Source organism: Thalassophryne amazonica, chromosome 17 (genome assembly GCF_902500255.1).
Source record: "Thalassophryne amazonica chromosome 17, fThaAma1.1, whole genome shotgun sequence".
Classification (NCBI taxonomy): Eukaryota; Metazoa; Chordata; class Actinopteri; order Batrachoidiformes; family Batrachoididae; genus Thalassophryne; species Thalassophryne amazonica.
The window spans coordinates 51,022,428-51,048,114 of record NC_047119.1 but is presented as its reverse complement, the minus strand read 5'-3'; the positions used below and the strand labels follow the sequence as shown (position 1 = coordinate 51,048,114).

General features: G+C 41.8%; 2 long non-coding RNA genes across 2 annotated transcripts; one reads left to right on the top strand and one right to left on the bottom strand.

Moving 5' to 3' along the window:
• Nucleotides 1-345: 345 nt before the first annotated feature.
• On the bottom strand, nucleotides 346-18,652 carry LOC117530143. The gene is made up of 4 exons (XR_004566192.1): nucleotides 18,643-18,652; nucleotides 9,639-9,649; nucleotides 7,204-7,208; nucleotides 346-505 (listed from the first exon to the last, which is right to left on the bottom strand). It is a non-coding gene; the product is annotated as an uncharacterized LOC117530143 (long non-coding RNA).
• LOC117530147 lies at nucleotides 15,342-23,875 on the top strand. Its single transcript, XR_004566196.1, has 3 exons — nucleotides 15,342-15,354; nucleotides 22,232-22,235; nucleotides 23,755-23,875. It is a non-coding gene; the product is annotated as an uncharacterized LOC117530147 (long non-coding RNA).
• The last annotated feature ends 1,812 nt before the right edge of the window (nucleotides 23,876-25,687 follow it).

The window sequence follows — 25,687 nt, the reverse complement described above, 5'->3', positions numbered from 1 at the left end:
AGAAGAATAAAGGAAGAAATGGACAGATAAACCAAATATTTTTTTACCTTTGGCTCCAATTACCTTGATGTTTGCCAAAACAAACCCCTTCAGGGCAATTTTGGGGTTGACCTACATGCACACAGCACGCTTGGGGGAAAGTGGCCCATGCATCTCAGAGGAGCAGTGGAACAAACAGATGCACAAACATTTTTCAAATTATTGTATGCCTTACTTCACATTGATATTTAATCATGTAAATGCTGCTGAAACAATTGTATGCAACCTTCAGGGAAGCTGGAAAAAGGGTTACTGAGGGAGTTGGAGCCCCCAACCCCCTTCCTGGCTAGTGGTTTGAGTTGTAAGGTGAAAAAAAACTCAAACTTGTGTAAAATGTTGCTGACAACTGCAAAAAAAAAAAAAAAAGCATTGTAATGCAAAAATCATGAATCGTTTAAAGAATGAATGAGACAGCCTAGACTTTCTATCAGTGCCCCGAAATCTGACTGACATTGACTACTGTAACCTCGTAGTCTTAAAAAAGTGCATTTTCAACCTAATTTAACTTAGTTTTGTCCTATATCTTTTCTTGCAGAAGACAAACGCATATATCATAAGAATCTTTCATTTTGTGATACAAGCACCAAATTTGGCATAATGGTACTTCTTGGTCTACTTTTTGCAAAAATTCCATTAGCGACTTCAGTTTTTAAGATGGCAGCCATTTTTTTTCAAGATGGCACCCAAAAAATATGTATTTTCATCATATATTTGCACAGTCTTGGTTAATTTCAATGTTGTACCTATTAAATATTGTACTGTGGACTAAGGGGGATTTGCAATTAACTGCAGACAATATTTTCATGCTTTTTAGATGGATTGTGCATGTTTTTAATACATGTGCACACATGCAGTACAATGTGTGATAGTGTTTGGGGTGTCAGGGTTTAATAATGGTGTACAATTGAACCAAATGAACCGAATTAGGAGCCAAGAATGCTGGGAGCTGAGGTGGAAAACAGGATAACAGTTTATTGTACAAATGAATTCACAGAATCTGGAAATGTGCAATGTGACACCGGAGTCCGGAGAAATCAACTGGACCAGAATGACGGAGGTGGCAGGGAACCGACACCAGGTGGCTGCACACAGAGCTGACGGAGGCAGGAGCGTTGAAGAAGACAGAAAAAAAAAAAACAGGACGATTCAGAACTGAGTATGAAAATCACACAACAGGAGCCCCCTGTGCGACCAACCAGGCCTCCCTGGGTGGGCACAATAGAAGTCATGTAGCAGGGAGGGTCCAAGATGAGGCCCTGCAACATCCAGGAGCACCCCCTCCCCCCCGACGATGTGCATCCAGGATCAGCCACACAGTCCAGGCCAGATAGCCATCCACGAGCCAGGCGGGAGGAGGGGGATCGGCTGGGGGACACAGGGGGCTAGTGTGTACTGGCTTGAGACGTGAAAAGTAGGATGGATCCTCAGTGACTGGGAAAGACTGAGCACCCAGTTCACCTCAAAGGGACAGATGAATTGAGGTAACAACTTGTGTGCTTCTGCCTTGAGTGGTATGTCTTTGGCCGATAACCACACCTCTTGGCCTGGTTGGTACTGGGGGGCTGGGGTGCGATACTGATCTGCATGGCGTTTGGTCCAGTCCCTCATCCGGAGGAGGGTGGAACGGGCCACCTTTCACACCCACTGACAGTGCCGCAGGTGGGCATGTACTGCTGGCACTGCCAGTTCCTCTTCCTATGCTGGAAACAGGAGAGGCTGATATCCCAGGGAATCCTCGTGCAGTGAGAGTCCAGTGCTGACTTGGGTGTAATGGGCATATTCCGCCCACAGCAGCTGAGAACTCCACAAAGCCAGATGGGAAGATGTGATGTACCGGAGGGTGGACTCAAGTTCTCGGTTTGCGGGACGGGAGACTGACCGAGACCTTGAGTGCAACACAGAAAGTCTTCCAAATGTGAGAGGTGAAGTGGGGTCCTTAGTCTGACATGATGTCCAAAGGAATGCGATGCAGGCGTAAAACATGGTGGAATAGAAGGTCGGCGATCTCCTGGGTAGATGGCAGTTTAGGCAGGGCCACAAAGTATGCTGCCTTGGAGAAGCAGTCCACAATGGTGGGCATGGTGGTGTGACCATTGGATGGCGGAAGTCCACCAGGGGCGACTCGATGTGGGCAGCAGTCAGAGGAGGCCGGCCGGTGGCTGATGTGATGACTTGCCCCTGGCGCAGATGGCGCAGGCTTGGATGAAATCCCTCACATCTGTCTGGATGGTGGTCCACCAAAAGGTAGCGTGACACCAAGGCCAGTGTCCTACGAGTCCCAGGGTGGCATGATATCTTGGATGAATGATAGAATTGAAGAACCTTGGAACAAGCGGTTGGTGGAATGAATAGTCACCCGGGATGTCAGTCTCCGGGATCAGGATGCTGGCATTGAGCCTCCTGGAAGACTCTCTTAATGTCCCAGGTGAGGCTGCCCACTACCAGATTAGTGGGCAGGATCCGGTCTGGTGGTGATGGTTTATCTCTGTGGGGGAACTGACGAGAGAGAGCATTCAGTTTAATATTCTTAGACCCTGGACGGTATGTGATGGTGAAACTGAACCTTCCAAAGAATAGTGACCACCTGGCCTGTCTGAAGTTAAGCCTTTTGGCTGACTGGATGTAAGCTAAGTTTTTGCGATCTGTCCACACTATAAACGGAACTGCAGTACTTTCCAGCCAATGCCTCCACTCCTCCAATGCCTCCTTGATCGCCAGGAGTTCTCAGTTATCCACGTCATAGTTACACTCAGCGGGAGACAGGCGCCGGGAGAAGAAGGTGCAGGGATGGAGGCGGTTGTCACCCTCAGCCCTCTGGGACAGGATGGCCCCGATCCCAATGTTGGAGGTGGTCTGGATCCGGCTGGATAAGGATGGAAACTGAGGAGAAACAGTGTTTAAGAGTCTAGAAGGCATGTTAATTTGCAATGGATTGGTGAACAGATAAAACAATCACTTCAGCATTATACACCCCAAAAATTAAAATTTCATGTGGTTAATGGCTTTTTGAAAAAAAGGACTTCTCCAGAGTTTTTATACCAAATTTGGTGGTTGGATCGTAAACTGAATGATTCTTACACATATCTGCTGGACTATTTGGATCTCACCAAATCACTGCACAACAGGTATCGAAAACTTACTCAAGATGGTTTTTGAGAAATACTGCACAGTAGCAAGAAAACTGCCTGTGAAATAAGAAAAAAATTTTATATATATATATATATATATATATATATATATATATATATATATATATATATATATATATATAAAATCTAGATTTAAGCTGGGTTGGAACAGGACCAGAGCTGATTTTGATGTTTTTGTAAAACCTCCTAGATGTAAGTGATCTAAGTGCACATATGGCGAGTCCTTCCGGTGTATGTGGATGAATACTAAGTGCCTCGTTTTTCCAAGATGCAGCATGACTTTGGATGGATGAACATTACTACACACAAATGAGGGAAAGTCAATGGAATGAAACACTTCTTTGAAGCTGGTGTAATGGACAGAATGCAAAAAAAAAAATGTTTTTGTACTGAATCTTGTCAGTCATTTGCAGTTGCAGATACAAGCACTGTAATGCATGCCAGGGTCTTGTTTAAAAAAAAGTATGTACTTTGGCTTCAGGATGTTTGGTCAGCCTTTGCCTTTCTCTTTCAAATATACTGCCAAACACTTTTAAAAAAAGAAGAAAGAAACCATAAATTAGTAAAAACTTTTCATCAGAATCATGAATTCTGCCATATTTGCTATGTTCCTCTGAGGGTTTGTAGGCAAAGTTCCTGTTTGTGTCTCCACAGGTAAACTAAAGAGTTGCGTTGTTGCTGCTGACTGTTGACTTGACGTAGGGCTATGCAACAAGACGACACTCCATCTGCCCTGTAGCTTTACCCTCTGGAACCTCCAGGTTCAGGCTTTAGCGTGACTGAGACCAAATTTTAAATTTATGCGTGAAGAGTTGTAAATTTTAAATGTATTATATGATGTATAGTTAAAGGAACATGCGCTATAAACATTTGAGACTCGGAGGGCATGTTTTTGAGGACTGCATGATGCCTACCTGGATGAAACAACTGAAAATTTAAAATAGAAGAAGAAAATGTTTTTTGTTGTTGTTGTTTTTGTAAAAACCTGCTTGATGATTAAGATGAACAGGCTACATTCCTCCAGGATAATAAAAATACATCCTTGCAAAGATTGCTGTGGGCTTTTTTTTTTTTTTTTTTGCAAAGATGGTTTTGTTTTTGTGTCCAAGGTATAGTTTATTTGCAGGATTGCTCAGAAACGAAGGGACAGATTTCCTGCTGAACTTTGTAAGAAGGTTGGTTTTGATATAAAAACAATTACATTTAGTGGTAGAACTCCAAAAGAGGCAAATGGTTTCACTTTTAATAACTTTAAGACCAACAATCCACCAAGTACATTTGGCACTTGCACAAAGTGTGCATGGGATGTTAACATGTGAATTTATGACATATGTGTCTGTGCAATATACATCAAATGCGAAGGAATTTTGTGTCAAAAGTGTGTAGCGTTCCACCTTTTCATTCTTCTGGATGCATTTTTCAGCTCGTGCATCAGGGCAGTTTACTGCTAATTAGTGATTTTTGCATGACAGCTTCATGAGTGCGTTCTCATAAGTGTGTAGCATTCATTCATTCATTCATTCATTATTGGTTTATTTGACAGGGACAGTGCATATTGATGAATGTACAATTGTTTATAGACAGTACATATATATATATAATTTAACGTAACTTGCCAGATTTAGCACAATTAGCACAATGCTATTTTACATCTGTAGTCCCCATATATAAAATATGAAACACAGAGCATTTAACAAGCATAAAAACACATTGATAACTTAGAATAGTGTCATATTTTAGTATGACATGATGTAGATAAACTCAAGCAAGTCCTGACAGCGTGAAAATTTTTAAAAGAAACTAAATATATCAGGTGTGATCAAGTTCACCTCAAGCATCCAGTAAGGGATGCTTAATGCCAGTGTTCATGCAACCAGTAGGGGGCAGTAGATTCAGACAACTTTATTGATCCCTAAAAAGTCAATTCATTTCACACCCAGTTACCTCAGACAAAAATACAGCAATGAATCCACAATTATTACTAGTTGAACGTAATAATGGCACACATCAGAGTGAAAACATCCGCACATATACATTTGATTGTTTATGTATGCTAAACTTTGAAACAATCCATCATCCGAACTGAGGCAATGTGAGTGTGTGTGTGTGTGGGGGGGGGAGACAGCAGCACGTGGCCACGCAGCCAAGCTTGGGGGTGAACTGGGAGCTGCTGCAGCTAAAGCTGCGCTGCCCCCTGGAAGGGGAAGGGAGTGGTGTGGGCGGGGGCCTGGGGGGGGGACAGAAACACAAAGGAGGAGTAAGGGTGGATGCGTCTAGTGGTTAAGGTGTTTGGCTTGGGTCCAGAAGATCATGGGTTCAAATCCCCGCCTGACTGGAAAATCACTAAGGGCCATTGGGCAAGGCCTTTAATCCCCTATTGTTCCCAGTGTGTAGTGAGCGCGTTGTATGGCAGCACCCTGACATTGGGGTGAATGTGAGGCATAATTGTAAGGCGCTTTGAGCATCTGATGCAGATGGAAAAGCGCTATATAAATATATAAATGCAGTCCTTTTACCATCAGTCTCTGTCCATGTGAGTGGCCTTGACGACAGTAAGGGAGGGGCAGATGAAGAGGGACCCGAATATCTTCACCAAGGCCGTTGAATCCTTCAGGGGATTTCAACCTTTTCAACCTTTGGTAGCTGATAAGGCTGCCATGTTTTGGTTTAAGCAGAGAGGCACAAAATTCCAATACGGTCTCTCTTCAGCTGTACAAACCCAATTGTGTATATTAAACTGGTCTTCAACATCAATTCCTTTACAGGGCAGACATTTGCTCCAAGATGGTTTCCAACTTGCAAAAGTTAAGGCAGTCTGAGATTGTCCGCCTTGCTCACCTCATTAATCATGATGGACAGACGTGGCGTTGTGGTAGTGTGGCAGCCATCTTGCCAATTTTCCGGTAGGACGGCAGCGCCTACCATAAAGGCAAATAAGAATAAATAAATCCTCAACGTCTTCCATGAAAAGTGGTGCCAAGCACACAAAGCGCCCTTTCTACCAGGTTATGAGAACATAGCCCGCAGGATAGGTTCCATTTGGGCACGCAGGGTCCCCCAGCCCTGATTTACTTGTTGGAAAAATGATGTCAGTAGTGTTGAGAGACCAGCTGATCAATTCCATGTTTATTCGAAATAGAGTTCAAAGAATTCACAGTCTAGTGAGGTTGGGACTTTGAATTTTGGAGCAGAGCTAGAGAAAAACACAGAAGGAGAAGAGGTGAAAACCTGTGCCAATATATATATATATATATATATATATATATATATATATATATATATATATATATATATATATATATATATATGCAGAGTAGCTCACAATCCACAAAATAGCATCACAAAGTGGGCGGAGGTCCTACTGCACGTATAGTTCAAAGCCGACAAAGGGGCGGGGCGTGTGATGGGCACGCGCGGTGATGTCAGTGCAGGAGGTGAGAAGCTGCTGCTTGCAGGAGGAGGAAGAGATGTGAGGAGGAGGAGGAGAAGGAGTTCCAACTTAGTTCTACAGAAGAGTCAAAGGAAGCTGACAAAGTGTGGGAGTTTTTATTTTTTCTGTCACGTGTTCAGACGTCTCTGTAGATTTCTTTGAATAACGTGTAACAGAGAAGATGTGGGAACTTTTAGCACTTTGTCTTCTTGGCCTCATGCGGACCGTCTCAAATGATGAAGTACTGGAGGACTTCAGGGAAGAATCCGGTTCTGGGATGCTGCAGACCGGTAAGAGCGCATGAACACCTGACTCTCATTCATCTGTCAATCAAACGTTTTACCCGCCAGAGCCTCCGACCTGATGACGTCACTGTTGTTGTTCTGCAAAGGAAAATCAAAAGTTTGCATTTATTTATTTATTTATTTGCTAAACCTTTTTTCAGGGCAAGTCTACACAAGCAGAGAACACATTCTGTGAGATCTAGATGTGGAATTTGGATTTCCTGATTGTATGAAATTTAACATATATGTCAGATTTTGTTGTCAGTTTTTGAAAATCACATGAAATGCTTTCGTACGTCACCTGGACTCCATCATTTGTTCCCATTTCCTTTGTTTTATTGGAGCTACTCACATAATTATGTGATTTTCAAGCTTGGTTAATTGCCAAAGTGTATTTTTTTTTGTCACAGTTTATATTTTTGTCACATGCACTGTTGTGTGTGTCAGCAACATGCTTAATTGAGTTGATTGTTCTGTTTTCAAAATGACGTCATTGCAGCTGTCAAAGTGTCTGCGCTTAAAGTTTCACTGGATATAATCATCAGTCGTCATAGATAAACGACTATTGAATGTCAAATGAAGTACAGTCTCAATTTCAAAAAAGCACTTGTAGAGCGCACACTTCAGCCAAAGAGGCCAAACAATCCTGTAATGTTGCATTTTGACCTGTTGGCGGTGTTGCGCTTAGCGTTAGCATCTTCAGCTATAACCTAATACTAATTATTTATCCACCTCAAGCATTTCACTGTGACGTAGCAGCTGTGTGATATTGCAGGATTTGACCACTTTGTGCAATATATATACACAGCATAACTTCATATGGAAAAATGGTGTACCGTTTTGTTTTCGGCTGCAATCACCAAAGCAGTCATGGAAAGTGGGTCTTTTTTTTTTCCCAGTGGAGAAGGGAAGACGAGGTAAATGGAAGACGTTGTGTCGGTAAGTATTACACAGCTAACCAGAGTGTTTTCTCTCGCCTGCAAAACCGCCTCGACATGTTTGTGCTCCGGGACATAAACAAACTGCAACAGATGTCCACTTTCCCACCGCATCATCACTTTCTTTGCATTTTCACTTTGTTTGAGTTTAATTTGCCCAAAAACTCAGAGAAAATGCTGTGTTTTTTCCCCCGACGTAGAGAAATTATGTCATATGCATCATATTTTACCCTTTTAGCACCCGCCGTCAAACGAGACCCAATCGTATGCTACCCTACACCAGTCCGGTGAAAAAATCCTTTTAGGTTTTTTTTTTATCAGTACATACCTGCATTGCTTGATTTCACTCATCCTGCTGAACTTTGCTGGCAGTGAAGCTTCAAAACCACAGAAGATGACGAGGCGGGCCAAGCTACCCCTGCCCCCAACATTTTTTTCATGACGCAGTCATTCCAGCGTACTCAATACGCAGCACAATGCAACTCTACCCAGAACCAGTGTGAAAGGGGCTTAAGATTCATTTGTGGTTATGCTTTAGATTAATCCAGCATATCAACATAGCCTTGAATTAAAACGTCAGAGACCGACTTACAAAGTTAAATTTTAAAAAGTCAGATTTAGACTTTTTTTTTCTTGTAGGTATAAAACAGGTCTACCAGTATGTGGACCTGGGTTTGAATCCTGGTTGTGGTTCCTGTTACTTCTGCATGATCTCAGTCCATCTGTAAATGGATTACAGCCTTGGCTGGGAAAGTCACCTGCGCCAGGCTGGCATCCCATCCAAGGGAAGTCATAGACTGTAATCCACTTCACACTGTGGAATCTCGGGATTAACACCAATGGGCTTCAGTGCCTAGGACTTGCTTCTTGCTTCTTGTAGGTGGTATTTGTTTAAATTACACCACTACAACAATTTATATACCGGAAAATCAGACAGTCATTATTAATACTAATAATTCTGACTATTTATATAGGACTTCCCACAATAATAATACATTTGGCAGTGGTGTGGTGGCTGTTTGCCATCATTGCACTGATTTGGAGAAACTTTAATGATGACACATCAGCAGAGAACAGAAGTAGTGGCGGCAGAAAGAAAGGTTCCTTTGCTTAGTGAAGAAGAGCCATAGCTGTACTTCATCACTCGGTGTGCACAAAGCATTCCTTTTTACTCGGGTTTGATGAAATACATTCCCTTTCAGATGGTGTTTAAATTAGAATTCCTGTGTAGTGGATTTGTCTTTTTGACAAAGGATGTTATTGTTAAAGCGTCCCCGGTTGGACTTCATGCGGCATACGGAGAGAAAACCAAACTTAGCTTTGATGTATTGAGGTTCACTTCAAACCCATCCTGAAATAAAGTGTCGGCACCGGGCGATTAGTTTTGGCATTATTTTGTACAGATGTGATATATATATATAATATGGAAGATTGTCCTGAAGTCTGACAACATAACAATGGATTTTGTTGTAGATGACAGCCCGTTGGGGTGGGACTAGTTTAAGTAACATAAATGGCACTCACTCATTAACGTAATCAGAGACGTGTCCTGACAATTGTTAATACGACCTAGAAAAAGCTGCATCTGGGCTCTTCACAGTAAACTGCTCTCTTAGCGAGGAGGCACAGCGGAGTTGTTTGATGTCCTCGTGCACGAACAGTGAGGAAATATTGCATTGTGCTTTCAGACCACGGCAAACTCCGCTGAAATCCAGCATATATGAAGTGTGAAATCATCTGTCCATTGGCACAGGAGACTGATGAATTTGCCAACGGACAAAATATTTAAATGCGTAACTAATTTTTTTGCTGTGTTACTCAGTGTGTGACACACTGAGTAACACAGCTTCAGTTAAGGCTGTGTGTGACACAGCCTTAACTGAAGCTTTGCACATGACGATCCACAATTATTTTCTTATGCAAATTTAATCTGGGAAGAAGACTCTTCCAATAGAGCGGCTGCAAAATAAATCACCTACATTTTACCAAGGCATATGAATGGAGGACTGCACATTTATCCATTGGACCAATGTTGTACCGGAATCCAGTTGAGAGATGTACGAGAGTGGGAGACGAGCTATTTGTTGCATTTTTGTTTGGTCAAATTTAGGGCTATTTTTGCACTCAAAGGCCAGTTGTTGCATCTTTTCTTCATCAACAACCCACTTCTAATTCAGGGCAGAGCAGTGGGACCAAACTGGAATAAGGCTCATGATCAATCCATCCATTTTCTGAACTTGCTTATCAGCTGTATCCCTGTGCTTATTGGGTGAGTGGCAGGGTTAATCCTGGACAGGGCATTGGTCTGTCACAGAGCCAACACATGCAGACCAGCAAACTCACTCACACCGGCAGTCAATGTCGAGTCACCCATTCACCTAACCTGCATGTCTTTGCAAGTGGGAGGAAGTCTGAGCATTCTGTGGGAACCCATGCAAACATGGGAGAACATCCAAACTACACACAAGAAGAACCAGGCGGGAAGCAACTCCAAGACCTTCTCACCATGAGACAACTATGCTGACCACAACACCACCATGTTATCTATGTATAATGATTAATTTAAGGTTTCTTCACGTGTGCGTCTGTAGGTATCCTCTCCATGCTCTGTTGTCCAGTGCAACATAGAAAATCTCCACCCAGGACTGATCTAGAGATGCCAGTGCTTGAGTTTGTTTAATGTGGAAATGCCATTGCATGCTGACAAACACATAGTCCTTGACAGATCATTAGCTTGGTCAGATGGCTGGGAAATCCCAGACAACCAGGTTCTGAGGACTTGCTGCAGCCTTCATCCACCTTCACACCCCTTGGGTTACAAGCCTCCTCTGCCTGATCCACTGTTGAGGACTTCTCTTTTCACCAGAGCTGTGTTAGCTGTTTTGTGCTCAGGGTTCCTGTTAGGACTTCATGGTTACTATAGTGGCCATGGGGCACACAAGGTCCCCACCGTATTTCACACAAACAGGCAATCCCCTTCTCGATCCATTACCCAGGTGTCACGACACTTTCTAGAATATCAGGCCTGTCAGCCCCTGGCTTTGGCCTGTGTTCCACTGGGCCTATACAATTATGGGGGAGATCCTGTCTTCAGTCACAGACTTCCTCCCCTGGACTCAGACTGGTGCACATTACTGAAATCAGCTGCTGTGATCAGTTGGAATGGAAACTTCCAGAGTTTTGTCCCTTCAGGGCACACAGTTGATGTAGTCACTGTCTATCTATAAGAGCTCGTTACAACATCTGGCCCTGTGAAATTTAGTACCTTTAGAGCACAGCGTGCAGAACAGCTGGCAAGAAAAGTTTTACAGTCCTTAAAAGAAATGTGTGGGTCTCACAGGCATCACCCAGACCCTCAGACAGCTGCAGGCCAGTGGAAACCGCTGAGGCACCTTTTGACTGTGCGTGTGTGCACCTATTTAAGAGGAACCGCATGTTCTTTTCATGTGGTTTATAAGCACAACTATAAGTTCAGGGAGACAAAATTTCACAGGAATATCTGCTAAGCTTTTTTTTCTTCATAATTCTAGTTCTTCATATTTGCATTATGGCATAAATGTGCTTTAGGTTAAACTTCAAAAACATCTTGTCCTGCCCATGGAGGGGGCCAAAGAATGTCAGCAGATCCTCTCTGTCCAGAACATTTGAAATCCTGCAGTACAACCAGGCGCAGACCAGACTGCTGTGAAGTGTAGTAGAGATCAGATACAGACGTGCACGTCGCGTCCACGAGGTGACGTTTATAGAAACAGGCGCGGGGAGAATTCACACACCTGTCTGGAAACTCGCCCGTGTGTGCACACAGTTTGGAGATGGTGGAAGCTGTTGATGTAGGAGGTGGGGGAGAAGGAATTGAGTGATCAGAGGGTCATAGGTTCAACTCCCAACCATATGGTAAGTGCAGGTGAGCTACAAGAACGCACAGCAGCACTGGTCTCTCTCATTACCATTGGTAAAGTGATCTTGAGCAAGGTTGTTGCTCCCGGTGTTGGCACTTTACAGTGTTTCCAGAGACACGTCTGCTTGTGGCATCATGGACGAACATGTCTGCACTCTTGGTGCATTTTGAGTCCTGATCTAGACCCTGTAATGTTCTCAGCGGTGTGCGCAGACTGGATCTTTGGCCTGCTTCTGGGTGTTGAGTGGATTGTACTTTGTGGTTAGATTTGTGTGAACAAAACCAGGTGGGGAGGCCTCGGTGCAAACCACATGGTGGACCCAAGACAACTTCCTGGTCTATAATGTCCTCTGTGTAAGTGGAACCAGATGGTGTATATGACTGGCTGACGATGTACAGACAGTTTAGAGGAAAAATGAAAGAATCCGCTTTTTATTATTATTAAATATGTTTTTACTTTTACAACATTGCTTCAGTGAACATTTTATTTCTCAGCGTGTGTTGTAGCTTCATTTGCAGCAAACAGTCTGCAGAAAAGAGAGACAGTTAAGTAGTGAATAGACTGAATAGATTTCTCATATTTTCTCCTGTGCTGCTGTTGGTGGATGCACTCTGAAGCATTCACACGTATAGTATTGTGTCCAGTTTCTGTGTACTGTGTGAGTTTCTTTACATATTACAGCTTTTCTGTGAAGGTGAGTAACAGAGCTACTAGGGCCTGTCTTAATCTAAAGTGCACGGTTTGTAATTTGAGCACAAAGTGTGGTTTCAGGGTGAAAAGTGGCTGGATTTAGTTTAAGTTATCATTGGTGTTTGTATTGAATTTAGTTGGGTGGGAGAGGGATCCATTCAAGGGATCTTATCTGGACTGACTAATCCAGTACAGATACTAGATGACACAAGAGGCCAACGTGGATGTGAATATCTGATGGACAGAAACGCTCTGTTCTGAACTTTAGCCCAGAATTTTGGTGCTCTATGGTGGAATCAGTTCATGTTGCCTCATGATGGGAGTCCTGCCCACATTGCACATCACCACACATAATTTTAAGACCAACACGCCCATGGGCGCACATGGATCATGGACACTGGCTGTGAAAATGACATCTCATGAATGATATTTGTGCTGTGTGGTGATGCTTTGCATCTGGTGTCAGCACTGGAAGAAATGTTATGCAACAGTATTTATTCTTAGTTGTATGTGAATTTTTGTAACTGCAAATTTTGTTGATTGCAAGGTCTCTTCGTCCTGCTGCTCCACATTTCCCATTTCTCAATGCCATACCAACACTTGGCTAACAAATGTATGATTTCACTGTCCAACAGAGATGTTAAGAACGCATGCACCAGTTTAATAATGCAATCGGACCTACAGTCACTGAAAATGTTCAGATTTCAGACAATTTTATTGATCCCAAAAAGGGCAATTACGTTTACACTCCAGTTACCTCAGACCAGATACAGCAATTAATCCACAATTATTATTTGTTTACCATAATAATGGCACACATCAAAATTAAAGACACCACATATACATTTGACATTGTTTATGTGCACTAAACTTGAAGCAGTCTGTCATCTGAATTGAGACAAAGTGGGTGAAGGCCACAGCAGGAGGGGTCCGCGCCGCCCAGCTTGGGGGTCGAAGGCTGCAGCAGTAAAAACTGCGCTGCCTTCGAGGTGGCAAGGAGGAAGCCAGGGTGAGGGGAGTGGAGAGACATGGGGGGGGGGGTAATAGGGAGAGGAGAGGGGAGCAATGCGGCCATCCTTGCTGGAGTCCCAAGCTACACTGTTCAAGTCCACAACCCGACATTCCCACTGGTCCACTTGCTTGTAACAGGCTGGCTGTCTGCTGCAGACAGCCTGTCTTACACACACTTCATTTGTTTCCCAACCACAGAAAGAAATTTTTAAAAGATATCTGGTCTTGATGGAATTTGATTGGAAGTTCAAATCCATGTTCAGAAGCACATAAGAACTAATCAATAGATAGATAGATAGATAGATAAACTTTATTACAGACTTAAAGTCCAGATAAAAGAAACAAAACACCATACATACAACAACAACAACAAAGAAAAAAAACAAAATAGGGACACTAAACACCCTTGAATAAAAGACACTTATACCAATAGAGAGCAGCTCATGAGAATTGGTAATGATGCTGCAATATCTAAAAATGACATAATTTTGCACGTTCAGATAGATGTTAACCTCATTAAGTCCTACTTAAGGAAGATTCTCATACATGTGTGCAGCCATTGGGTATTTTGCATAAAAAAAAATCATGCAAGCGTACTCTCTTACCTTGGTGCCATTCCTGTTTGTTTGTTGTTGTTTTGTTTTTTTTTTGTGATGCACGGCTTGTCTTATTAAGCTAAACGCTCGTCACACCGTCTCACAGGCATGTTGTATGGGCAGTAAAACAACACTTGGCGCATGTTTGGCTGAGTCTTTAGCCATGGCAAGAACACAGAAATAAATCTGGTGCAGACGCGGGGCGGATAGCACGGCCTGACATCACTTGGCAGCCCTTTAGCCGTGTGGGACACATTTCAACTATCATAATGTTGAAACTCATCATTTTAGAAAATACCTCGTTGTTGGATCCAGGAGTCCGCCTTTAACTGCTGCAGCTGTGACGCGTGTAAACTGACTGCATGCGCTAAATAGATGTCGGGTGATTAAATGTGGTCTCGTGCCAGTCGGATGCATGTGCACCGCTGTTTGGTCAGCATCTCAATTTTCACTGACCCTTATATGGCTCGATGAAACTGGTGAAACGTGCAGCTTACATGAATGACATAACTTGGATTTGTTGTCTAAATATGAGCAGCTAAAGAAGAAACAAGCCTCCTGCTTTTTAATTGATGTCATCCTGCGAGTCTTGATTTTTGGGTGCTCTTGTGTAATGTTTTGTATCATGCATGCATCTGATTGATTGTAAGATTACTGTTACCACGACAACACAGAACCGCCTTGGATCTTGGATGGCAATCACCCAGGCAGTCAACCGGTGCATCCCCACTTCTTGAAATTAATCATCTGCTGCAGCCAGGTGAAATGTGGGTGTGTCCTTGGCCTCCTCTAGCTGCTGGGGTCTCTACACCGTGACGCCTGCATGCTGCATCATGGTTCAGTCAGCTCACCACATATCCACCCATTTATGCATCTCTTTATCTCTTCAGCTTTCATTAAAAATCTCTTCTTCTTTCTAGTTTTGTTGCCTTGGACAGGATCTAATGTTTGTATCTGGCCTTACTTCTTATCTCACAAGACAAACAGGCTTGGTTGAAATTTGGTTGAGAAGTAAGATTGAGGTGATGGATGGATGGGTAGATAGATCAATAGACAGATCCTTTATTACCTCAACCAATGAAGATAAGTGGAGGTTATATTTTCGCCCCTGTTTGTTTGTCTGTTTGGAATAGCCTGGAACTCACAATTTTTCATATATCAGTATGAAATTTTTACAGAGGATTCATATCCTGATAGGCAAGAACTGATTAAATTTTCAAGGTTAAAGTCAGGTAAAATATTGTAAAAATTCCTGTCCTTTAATATTCAACAAATTTTCAAAAATTTATAAATCTTAGAATTTCTTTTGTGTTTGAGAGTGTTATGTAGAATGGTATCCTTTATCAGCTCTTAAAGTTTGATGTGGATCTAATCTGGGTCTAGTTTCATAAAGCGGTCTAATCTTTTAGTCGACTAAGGTTAGGCGCCCAACATTATCCATCTAATCTCTGTTTCACATCGACAGCTAAACTTGCAAATTAGTGATTTTATGTTTAAGTCAACGATTTTCACAGTCATAGCGGCCTCGCGAGTGCCGTTGTCAAAAAATGCCTTCACTGTACAACTGTATTGTTTACTTCTGGGTTGAGCCATCTGCTTCAAACATGGCAGAGTCCATCGCAGCAGAGGAGAAGCACTCCCAACCTTCGCATCCGTAAACATTTCCAATGGATTATTCCGGTCCCGGAACACCTGCTTCTGCTGCAAGTCTTTTCTTCCTTCCTTCTCCATCAATTGGTGGTACATGATTGCTTCCTTTTTGAGGTAAGACACTGAATTTTTTTTTGACTAAAATAAGATTAGCCTCCTCTGTACTGGGCTAAAAACGTTAGTTGGGTATTGCGAAACTTTACCCAACTAAGCACTTTGTGCAACTAACGTCAAAAGATAAGTTGACGAAGTGAGTTTAGTCAAATAAACAACATTAGACTGCTTTATGAAACAGGGCCCCCGATTACAGATTCTGTGTCCATTGAAAACCCCATTTAATATATATTTTACATTACATCTTTATCAAACATGCCTCAATCACTCTCATATTTCTGTTATGAATTTACCTACACCACCAAAACTGGATAGAGGTTCCAATTTTATGCTCGTTTGTCAATCTTCCAGTTATCAGTTGGAAACAAAGTGCCAAAAAGCAATGACAAATTGTGTATTCGCCCTATTGAGGTTTCAAATCCTGCAAAATACTGCAAAACTTCAGAGAGGTCTCCACGCTGCGAGATGTCAGTAGATTGTCCCTTCCGAAGCGATGCGTCTGACATCACGACTCGTCGGAAACGCATCGGCCTGGCGTTACAATGCGTTGTGGGGCGTAAAGGGTCGCGCTGAAGCTTGCAGTGTGAAAGGCCCTTAAAGCCGCATTCACACCGGCGCGATCAGACGCTACAAATTCGCGGGGGTCGCGTGGCGACGGACACGCCACCATCGCCCGGTGTGTTGCTCTGCTTTTGCTGCAAAAATTCACCCTAGTGCGTCATCAAATAGGAGGAGCTTCCATTCCGCTCGCCGGCTCCGGTTGTCAGTTAAGTTAACATGACGGACCTTGATCACATGGACTGAGTTGTTGTGGAAAGCTGACAAACGTCATGAGACGTTCCCAATTCAGGGAGTATCATTATTTGCTGCAGGAGCTGGGTCTGGATGACGGCTGCTTTCAGCGGTCCTTCCACCTCTGCAGGACCCAGTTTGAGGACCTCCGCGTCATTTACGCGCGCACATGTAAACAATAAAAAAAAAAAAAAAAAAAAGAAACTCTGCTGCCTGCTGTGGGGCTGCAGCTCGCTCTTCCCCCAAAAACTCTGTCATAATTGTGTTTAGAAACCAGTCACCATTTGTTTTATTATACATCTGTGTAGTTAATAAGTAAAATAATCTCCATGGACGATTCGCTCACGCACTCACGTAAAATAAAATAAAAAGAAACTCCGCTCCCACTGCTGCAGGTCTGCTGCTCGCTCCAAAAACTCATAATTGTGAAATAAAGGACAAAAGAGACATAAGTCCTGCTCACAGGCTGCTACCCGAGACAGGACATGTTCACATCTTCAGTCAAACTCCAGACATCTCCACGTCACGTCATATTCAGTCCCTGATTGGTCATCGCGGCGCGATGAGACGAAAAACTTCAGATTTTTCAACTTGGAGAGGAGGGCAACGCGACGTGATGCGACGCAATATCGCACCACAAACGCGCCAATCGCTCAAAATCACTTCACTCGCGTCACTTCATTCGCGTCCATCACGTCACGCCCGGTGTGAACGCAGCATATAACTCAAATGGATATATTATGAGTTTTTAGGTGTTGTTATTGTTTGTTTTATGTAAACATGAGACGCTTATAAGTGCGAGTTGCTGTGAGCCGCGATTGCTTCCTGTTCATGTCATTCTGTGGGAAAGTGAAGTTTGCTCTTTAATGTCCTGATTATTGTCCTTTACAGCACTGTTTGTGCTGTTTGTTCCAGAGTAATATATAAATGTCTGAAATCTGGTTTGCGTTTATTAAATTCCACGCAGGTTAAACGTAGCAGACACGGATTACGTATTTGGAATATTTGTTTTAGCAATTTTTCAAGGTCTCATGCACGCAGTCTCTTATTAAAGGGATGAAAAGCAGAAAAAATACATTTTAGTAGTATAATGTTCATTTGCAGTTATCATCATGTGGTTTCTCTGTGTTGTTTTGACTGCAGCAACTCTCTGGCGCACAAAGGATTATGGGATATAGCAATAGGGCAAATAGCATGGACAACTAATGTTCTGTGAAAATGATCTAAAAAGATTTCAGAAACCAAAAAAGTTGAAAGTTAAAGTTAAAAAAAACTTTGAATCAAGTGCATGAAATAATACTACTCCTGACATTTAATCACATCGAATTTGTAGATGTCCATTAGGACAATAAAGGTGTCAGGATCCTTATCTTGATTAGTTTGACTGTACCTGAGGTGACAACTCAATTATGACAAACTGAGCTCAGATCCCACGTTGGACAGCCAGAGGGCAACTTCAAGGTGCAACCCATGAATACCTTTACGTTTTCATAAGTAAGCCCTGCGCTGACGTCTAAGCTACTGTCATTAAGTGTCTGTCAAACTATCTGCTTGGACTTTGTTACTTTACTTGATTGATTTTAGTTTTCGTGTTCCAGCACAGGCAATGTGTCGCCTTTCCTGCTTAAATTCTAAGCCTGACAGCTCATGTTTTATCAACCTTTGAAAGGTTTTTCTCTCTCTCTCTCTTCTCCCCCTCGGGATACCAGGCTGCTTTTCTTCTTGCACTGCTCTAATCAGAGCGGTTCTTCTTGTGCACTCAGCATTAAGTTCTTCAGGAAAGATAAATGCAGTAATCGGCACCACTGCCCTGTGGCGAGATGACTGGATAGATTTGGTACTAAGTCTCTCCAGAGACTCCCTCAGCACGGCTGAAATGACTCTGTTTCAAGACAGCTGTTATTTCAGAGGACCCAGATGAGGCCTCTGCTGGCTGTGACGTTACAACCGTGCAGCAACATTTCCTGAGCATAATCCAGCACACAGGTACTGTAGGTCATTGACACCCAAGTGGTCAAGGCGGGACAAGGGGTTGCCCATAACACCTGACTGTAGCAGATGAATGGATGGATGACATGACGTTCTTCATGTCAGAGATCTAATAGATTTGTTAGTTCCAAGGCAGCAGAGGTCTGTCTAGAAAACTTGTTTCAGTATCTCATCTAGTTCTTAAGTATTTAGGATTAGTGTGAGATTTCCTTTGACCTTAGACCTGTGATCTTAACACTGTCAGTGTTGCAATAGGATGGTCCACTGACTTTGTTCACAAAGTTTGATTGAAATTGCTTTTTGCATATTGAAGATATCTCCACAGACAGACTATTACAGAAGGTTCATGCTGCTCTGTGGTGACATTAAGGCCCAATCCCAGTACCCTCCCTTTGAAGGGAAAGGGGCAAAGTGTTTGGGCGATTTGACTTTCAGCCATGCTACAGGTGAACTGTCTGCCACTAGGTGGTGCCCAACTCAAAGACGGACAGTTTTTAAGCCGGTTGTTTTAAATTTGCAGGAACTATTTGAAAATTGCCAGAACAAGTTGACAATGCTGAAGTTTGTAATGACTGGGCGTTGTCGAAGGTGTCTGGACCATTTCTTCAGTGGCACATCCTGATCAAATCAATCTTTATTTTCTGGAAGAAAAGCTTGTTCATCTCCGCTCATGCACACAGGATTTATAATGTCAAATAAGAAGGTATAGAAAATGAATGAATGAATGACGTATAGTAGCAGTAATTATTATTTATTTATTTTAAGTCGGTGTCAGAGAAAAATGTAACATTTTCAACACAGTTTCTCAGAGCTCAAATTGCAATTTTCAAATCAGGGCAAATGCACCAAAACCCAGATATGTTAAACACTTGAAATGCAAAAACAGTAAATCCTCACATTTGTCAAGATCGAACCAGTGAATGTTTGTCCAGCTGGTTTGATAAATGATTTAACTGATGATTAGCACTGCTGATTTCCTGTCCACCAGGTTCTGCTTGTTTTTGTACCACACGCTTGGCCTCCAGTCTGAAATCGGTGTGCGTCCTGTGTTTGCACAGTAAACGGCTTTCAGTCAACATGGCTGGTTAGATTGTGACATCGCTCTGTGGATCTTCCATCATAATCAGTGTTTTTGCTGGAGGTTTTTTTGTTGTTGTTGTTGTTGTTCCTTTTAAAGTGGTTCTTGTGATCCAGTTGATCTCATCTATGCTGAGGTGTCTGTGATGTAGCAGACTGTTTTTTAATGACAGACATGAAGAGAAAACCACCTGCATCTCTGCTGCTGGAGAACTTGTAGGCATCATCAGCTGGTACAAAAAAGAATATTAACACATAAAGATTTGTTTCCAGGATTTCATACAGTCCACAGGTTTTCAGTACCACTTAAGGGGACAAAACAACACTTACTGTTAGGGATGTCCCAATCCAATCATGTGATCGGAAATCGGGCCCGATTACGTGCTTTCAGACTTGATCGAAATCGGATGTTGCATCCCAATCAGGAATCTGATATAGATTTTATTCTCATTATTTTGATCAGCGCTATTTCAATCTCATTATTGCAGGTTAATGGGCCGCAGTCAAAATTCAACCCAATCCAACTTTCGACGCTCTGAACTGTGCCGTAGCTTCGCGCTGTCCAATAGAAATGATGCGTAGGGCCAAAACATGGAAGACTAGTGGCAGAAACCACTGATCTGTACAAAACAGATCGGTGCAGAAACCACTGATCTGTACAAAATAGAAACGTGTCACAGGACTGCTCATTTATAGAGCAGTTTTCTGAAGAAAAATCCTTGGAACTGTTTTTTGTTGTTGTTTGTTACCTCAAAATTTCTGATTACTGTTAAAAAAAAAAGTTTAGAACACTTGTAATTAAAATAGCTAAATCAATAAATGGTTCTTTAGAAACCTTTCATCTGTAAATTAAAACCACCTCTTATTTCAGATTAGATAATTTCTTGTTTAACATAAGGAACCTTGGACATTTATTTTTAGACAAATAAAATAACATAGAAATTTGTACATTTTTAAAAGTCTGGTACATTATTACTTGATTGTTCAAGCTACCTCAAGGAGAAGTGCACTGTGTAAGTGATAAATAATAAAATAAGGTGATTAAAATGAAAATATTATATATTTAGCATTTGTTCATTGTTCATTCAGTTTTTTAAAGTATCGGATCGGGACTCGGTATCGGCAGATACTCAAAATCAGAAGACTCGGAATCGGATTGGGGCCAAAAAAAGCTTTATCGGGACATCCCTACTTACTGTATAATCTAGCCTCAGTGTACCATGACCTAAACAAAATGTATGGTGGCCATCCCAGTGTGGTAGTTGAAACCCAGTAGGGGTCAATGGAGAATTACACCAGGGTCAAAATTTAAATGCTCTAATCATTTTAAAAAGTATATTACATTATTTGTCTGATCATAAAGATTCCAATAAGGTATATTTTTGACTATTTATGACGGAATGATCCAGAGTTATGAGGTAAAATGGCAAAAAATGGTGGCAAAGGTCAATTTCAAATATTAAAGTTGGCAAAAACAAAGTGATGTAACATATTTTATTTTTATAACTGCGTGATTAAAAATGGAACAAATGGTAATAAATGCATATGTTTATGTGACACAATCATTGTAAGCCAGTGTTTCTCAAACTTTTTCAGAGTACCACTTAAGCAAAAAAAATCTTGTGGCTCACCTAACTCCCCAAATATCCAACAAGTTGAGTTAATAATGAAAATAATACATATATGCTACTATCGATTTGATGTTTTAGTCATTTTTAAACAGTGTGAGAAACACTTTTGGGTAGAATATGATATTAATATAAAATGTGATATTTTTTTATCACTCACAGAACTGTTTGAGAAAAGCTGTTGTAAGCTTTATGAAAAAGCTAATAGCTTTTTGTTTTTTATTTCTTACGTATTTTGTCTTAATGGTTTTTTTTTATTCCTGTGCAGTGTCCTTGAGTTCTGAGAAAGGGGCCTATAAATTAAATTTATGATTATTATTTTAATCCTACACACTGTAGCTTTAAAGTAAAGTTTGTTCCAGTTTGAAATGATGGCCTTTAGTCAGCTGGCCTTCATACATAAAACATGCATATAGCGCATTGTCCGGTTCTGTAATTTGGAAACTGTGGTTTTTGGCTGCATGGTTTGCATGTAACAATAACATTGATGGTCATAAATCATCACACTATGGGGAATATTAAAAAAGTAGTTTCATTCCACTGAGTGTTTGACATTTGTATTATTGCTTCCCTCTTGTTTTGTTTTTGTGGAACTACAGTTACTTAATTTTCCATCTTCTGGTCATTTCTCGGTAGGTGCACAGGATCAGATTTATCTACTGTCCACACTGTCTTTCTGCTCCATTTGAGATGATGTCCCTCAGTTTTCTTGCAGCCCCATAAGCTGTCATTCCAAAGCTCCTCCTCTACATGCTTCATCACATGTTCAGCACTGTCTTACAATGTGTTCTGTCCTCCGTGTCCTTATCTTTCTAGAAGCACAAAAGCTTTATTTGTGTCCCATCTTGTTGCATGTTCAGATGACAAATTCATCATCTTGTGCTGTTTTTTGCAATTTGAATGGACTAAAATACCATGGGTGTGGGTGTGGCATATAGGATGTAGGGGCGTCGCAATGTGGGTTGTGGTGGACGAGTCTGTCTGACATTGGCTGGGATAGAGGATAGAGCGACCGTCTCAGTCACGGAGTTGCAGTTGCCTCATGCTTTGCTTGTCTTGTGCAACCTGGTGGCAGGCCCTTGCGTGCCTGTGGGTGGTGTCTTTTTTTTTTTTTTTTTTTTTTTGGTAGGGGGGAAGGGGGTGCAGGCACACGCCTGTGCTTTTCTCTGCACCTGTAGGGTCATGTTGAATGTGCTCACACCTTTGAGGTGTTTCCGTGGTTTCAGAATCCTTCGTCTCTCTTGGAGAAACCATATCACTGTCTTGACGTATTTAAACCCCAGGTCTGCCCTCCTCCTTGGTACTGGTGTTTCCCATTTTCCGCACAGCTGATTAACTCTTCAGTCAGTAAAGAAGCAGAAGACACCAGAGTCCAGGGCAGGACAGGTGGAAAATGTGCAGAGGGTGACCACATAGTGCTTAGATCTGTCAACTCCTACCCCTTACATACCCCTCCAACTTGGTTCTAAAGAGCTTTCCACTTGGGGAGAACATGGTCAACAAGTGACACATTGGCTGATTCTTCAAATAACAACATTTTAATGCACAAGACATTTTTCAGCCACAAGGGTTGACTTTATCAAACTGTTAGATTGGCGCTATCTAGAGATGATATTGTCTGATTATGTAAAACACACTATAATGTGTGGAGTTATTCAGGTGTCCCAGGTAGCTGGTTTATCGTAACTGCTTGTCTTATCTATCTGCATTCACCAAAAATGCTTTAACACATGGCCTTAATGCTGAAACATGCTATGTATGAATTAAATGTAAAAATCATCAGCAGAATATGAAATTATTAAAATGGTCAGGAGTTGCAATGCTACTCTTGTTCAGTTTTTGCCGGACTGTGGTTCCTGAAACAACCTTATTCTTTTTTTCTTTTTTTTTTTTGTACTTTCAGGCTTTTTGGCCCAAGCAGAGGGTCACCCCTTTGAGTCTGATCTGCTTGAGGTTTCTTCCTCAGAGGGAGTTTTACCTTACCATTGTTGCTCTGGGGGTTGGTAAGGTTAGACCTTACTTGTGTGAAGCGACTTGAGGCAACCTTGTTGTGATTTGGTGCTATATAAATGAAAATAAATTGAAATTTTGAAAATCTGCCAATATCAGAAGGATGAATCACCAAAGTTTTAACTTAGACTTAAAGTCCTCACAAGCCAGATTGGGTTTGACAGAAAACTCTGTTAATGTTCATATAATTAGGGTGAGTAGACTGGAGTATGGCACATAAGGTTTCAGTTTCCAATAGATCAGAAAATAGCAAATGATTCTGTATGAAGTTGCATTGGACACAAATCTGGTTTCAGTCTGTTTGCCAAATCCCTTTTGTGTCTTTAGCTATGCCTTTCTAAAGGGCCTTTCACACTGAACCCGTCGGTCGACCATTTTGACAGATTCGATTGTGTTGGATGCGTCCAATGCATACACCAGATTGGACACGTTGAATGCACTGGACGTGGCAAGTGGAGGGGGTTCTATGTCACTATCTGGCTTTTCGAGGGCCTGGTGAACAAGCACGATAATCGCCATCTTGGATTCACATCAGGAAAAAGCGAAACAATCTGCCAGTCATAACCACAATATTAGGAGAAAAAAGCAGAAGAACAAGTGAAGGACATCACCCTGCTGGGACAAACTTTTTTTTTTTTTTTCAGCGACTGTTTGGAGTGAAGCCGAGCTGAGGAGGTATCGTTCAGACCACGACACCCGGCAGAGACACACACACACACACACACACACACACAGCGGCTGGTATTCAGGCCACAGGCAGAGCAAGACACAGTAGCTGGTGTTATTGAGAAAACCCACTCAATCCGAAATCCTTCACTTTTGTATATAGACACACACACACATTTTGAGCAACGGCGCTACTGCAAATTTGTCTGAGGTGACAATAAAACATGACATAGTGCACAGCTGAAAATTTAACCATTAGTTTAGCTTTAGCCTTTAGCTGCAGAATCACTCAGTTGAGCTGAGTTAACATTTTATATTTGTAAATTGTTCAATCTATTTTTATTTTTTTACCAAATTTTTTTTTGAATTGTTACTGCTCTGACCACAAGAAAAGTCTCAACTTTAAATAACTTAGATTTTTTTTAACTGTTTCATATTTCTTTATATTTTAAGAAATATATTTCTTCACCTGTCCCACATTAGGAACATTTCAACATTTGCTGTGCAGAGAACCTTGCAAATCGAGATGCACTTCAGAACTTCCAGTGATGGAGCTGAACACCAAAATCTGAAGCCCAGCAGGAAGAAGAGAACATCTCAGCTCAGCTCAAAATGTGAGGAAAGTGTCTCCAAAACTCCACAAAGAGGACAAAACTGCAGAGGAGACTTCATCTGGTTCAATGTCCTGATGGTTCAGCTCACCTGTTGTCTCTGAAAACCAACACCTGCTGCTACATGTCTAAATAAAACAAAGGCTCTTTAAAGAACAACTATTTATTAGTTGAAAAAGCTGTTTCCTTTTATATTTTAACATCAAATGAATGAATCATTAAACATGTCCATGAAGTCAAAGTTCAGTCAAAAAGATACTTGCCCAGGTAGAAGAAGCTCCGCTCATATTGTGCATAATTTCAAAGCATTCATAGTCACAAGAATAATCAAATTCATAATTTAGTAGTTACTCTGTCCTGGTTACATTAAAGCAATCACATAGTCCACAAGAGCAATCCGAGATTTCTGACGTCTGCCAGTCCGGATCCAGATCACCTCCAAAATTCAATGGAGGCTTCCATGCCCTAATATCGATCTGTTGTTCAAGTTTAGTGATAATCTGTGAAGTAGTTTTGACATAATCCTTCAAAGCGTATATAAAGGGAAATGTTGATCCAGAATGCAGATCCATATCTGGTGTTGCAGACCGAATGATCCCCCCTAAAAAACTCTCTTCACCCACAGTGATCAAAGGGAATAATGGGATTATTAACCATCAGATGACAAGGTAAAGCCTCTTAAATCATTCTAAAGTCAGTGGGTTACACTGGGTGACACCTTGAAATGACCGACGTGCAGTGAAAGCATCAGCTATCAGCTTGTGTAGTTGGGGCGCTCTGATCGCTTCCTTTGCCTTTTTTGATGAAATGATGCTGAATTTATGTGGAAATGCTTCAGATATCTGTCGCTGAGATGGATGACTGGAGTGCAGTTTGAAGCAGAAACGAGGCGATAATCCGTGAACCACGGCTAATGATGCATGCGCAGTGAAGGCAGGGCGGACCGAATTTTAGGGGGGGACTGTTTGGTCGGCGACACTGGATCACCTCCCAAATTCAGTGGTGTCTTCCACGCTCTAATATCTGTCTGTGGTCCAAATGTGGTGAGAATCCGTGAAGTAGTTTTGACATAATCCTTTAAAGCCTATATAATCTTCTACACTTTTTCTACGTA